At 44.4% G+C, this 2,500-nt stretch overlaps 2 protein-coding genes across 4 annotated transcripts in view; both read left to right on the forward strand.

Moving 5' to 3' along the window:
* The window catches only part of atp6v1aa (ATPase H+ transporting V1 subunit Aa), a 12,365-nt gene extending 12,270 nt beyond the window's left edge, over positions 1 to 95 (forward strand). Inside the window, exon 15 of the mRNA XM_034300639.2 lies at positions 1 to 95. This exon is cut by the window's left edge and continues 581 nt beyond it. The gene's annotated coding sequence lies outside the window, so the exon portion shown is untranslated.
* A 1,935-nt stretch (positions 96 to 2,030) lies between these two features.
* Positions 2,031 to 2,500, forward strand: part of zdhhc23a (zinc finger DHHC-type palmitoyltransferase 23a) — a 10,210-nt gene continuing 9,740 nt past the window's right edge. For 2 of the 3 annotated variants that reach the window (XM_053230680.1, XM_034300494.2), the window contains exon 1: positions 2,031 to 2,500. This exon is cut by the window's right edge and continues 44 nt beyond it. The gene's annotated coding sequence lies outside the window, so the exon portion shown is untranslated. The other variant, XM_026921588.3, reaches the window with a different exon arrangement.

A 2,500-nucleotide genomic window follows, 5' to 3' on the forward strand; every position in this document is an offset into this window, starting at 1 on the left:
TAGGGGAAGTGAACAAGGGCGCATTGTGGACTACACTGAAACACAACATCTCATTAACAAGTTACGGCTACACACACACACACACACACACACACCTTCTCTCATGGGGTCGTCCTGGTTTGGTTTGTCTCAGCTTGTGGAGAATTCTCACACTGTCATGACAGATGCATCATGGGATACTCAGACCTCCAGAGAGCCAATCAGCAGCTCCAGTCAGCTCTTAAAGAGACAGCGCAGCTGAAAATGAGCTTACAGACATTTAGATTTCTATTAAAAACTATGTTTACAGAGGTAAAGTCTTTGGATTGTTTCTGTACGCACACTCAACACATTTAAATGGGTTAATATCTCTCTCTCTAACACACACTGTCTCAAGTTGCGCTCTCTCTTTCTCTCTCTCTCTCACACACACACACACACTATCTCAAGTTGCTGTCTCTGCGTCTCCTCCGTCTGTCCATCAGAGCCATAAATGGCAGACAGATAACATCCGCTGTGCGTGCATTAAGCTGCGTGTGTGTGTGTGTGTGTGTGTGTGTGAGAAACAGAGAGAGAGAGAGAGAGAGAGAGAGAGAGAGAGATTGAGATGTAGGCTTTTAACACACACTCCTCTGGTTATCTGCTGAGCTAATAAAGCCTTTTAGTGGCAGCTCAATACACACATTATGCTATACTAAAAGCTCCACTGACCGGAACTACAGTCTGTGTGTGTCTGAGTGTGTGTGTGTGTGTGCGTGTGTCTGAGTGTGTGTGTGTGTGTCTGATTGCCCTTTTGTAATGTGATGCTGATTTGAGTTTTGTTAAAAGCCAGTTGAACACCTGTACAGACAGACAAGTAGTCTCACTCTGCTTCTCTGTCTGTCTCTCTCTCACACATACACACACACACACACACACCCCAAAAAAGTCAGTCACTTGATCCTGTCCATCTAAATCCTAATTTGACACAGTGTGTATGTGCGTGTGTGTGTGTGTGCGTGTGTGTGTGTGTGTGTGTGTGAGTTCAAGACGCAGATTCTCCAGCTACCTAAACAGCTAGCTAAGGTGTCTAACTGGCTGTAATTCAAGCTCACTTCCTGTTCCTGTTGCATGAGCATGCTGTTCCCATTCCCATAATTCCCTGGCAACATACACACACACACACACACACACACACACCCCAAAAAAGTCAGTCACTTGATCCTGTCCATCTAAATCTAATTTGATGCTGATGCAGTGTGTGTGTGTGTGTCTGTGTGTGTGTGTGAGCATGTGTGTGTGTGTGAAGTGTTTATGTGACCCTGCTGAAGCATTTATAGAAATTCCCGCTTTCTGATTGCAGGAATTTTTTTTCACCCAGACTTGCAAAAAATAGGGCAAAGTCTGCACTCTGTACATTCACTTCACACCTGCAGGGAAAAAAGCTGAGAGTAAGACACCAAACATGTCGAGTGTGTGTTTTATGTGGACCTGAGAGGATACACACACACACACACACACACACACACCCCTGCACATCACAGGTTTATATTAATGCACCTGTTCTAATTATGGTTTCTATAGTAACGGCTCATTCCCGGGGACGTGTACAGCGAACACTCCACTGATAATAAACACATTAAAACTGGGTTTATTTAATGTTGATGGAAGGAGTCTCCAGTGTCAGCGCTTTGTAACAGTCAGAGGTGAAGCTGTAACTGTAAGTTTTCCAACGTCTTCAGGACAGAGGAGTTTACGCTTCTTTGCGGTTTCTCAGTTCTGCGTGTTTTTTTCTCTTATTAACTTGAAGAGAGAATAAAGAGGCTGGTGAGGGAACGAGGGTTTAGAGCTGCTATAACGTAAGCGACAACAGGAACTGGTTTCATGAACTATAAATGTAACTGAAAATGGATAAAAAGTATAACGTGTCCTAGATAAAAATTGGTATGGTAAGCTTGGTATATAAGCTGCTGTGGTATAAGACACTTAAGAGGAATAAGACACTTAAAGCCCCAGCACATCCCCCTGGTTTAGGACATTAATCACTTTAATAAACTGCATGTTATATTACATCATATTTAACTGTGTGTTTTTTCCCCTAATAAAATGTATTGATATGTAAATCATTCTAATTATTATCGTGAATATGCAAATTGAGGCGCCGTGACGTCACTGGGCGACTTGTAGGGAGTTTTGGAGAGAGGAGCATGCGCGCGCTACTTTCCGCTGGTCGGGTCGGGAGTTGGCACGAGCGCAGCGGATCAGCGCGCCGGAAACGGACACGTTTATCCTCACCACCTCTCACGTGCGGGATTAATGCGGGATTAATGCGTTTTTCTTCTGAAGCCTGAGTCACTCGGAACATCAGAGTTTACCGTCTGGACCGGATTAACCGGAGCGCACGCGGACATCATCCTCATCCTCCTCATCCTCATCATCCTCATCCTCAGGGACTTCTGTAAGGAGTGAAACAGTGCATACATCCACAGCGCGGAGTTTGCTCTGAACTCTGAAGCTGATTTTATAATAATCCGAATTTTCC

Source organism: Pangasianodon hypophthalmus, chromosome 27, assembly GCF_027358585.1.
Source record: "Pangasianodon hypophthalmus isolate fPanHyp1 chromosome 27, fPanHyp1.pri, whole genome shotgun sequence".
Taxonomy (NCBI): Eukaryota; Metazoa; Chordata; class Actinopteri; order Siluriformes; family Pangasiidae; genus Pangasianodon; species Pangasianodon hypophthalmus.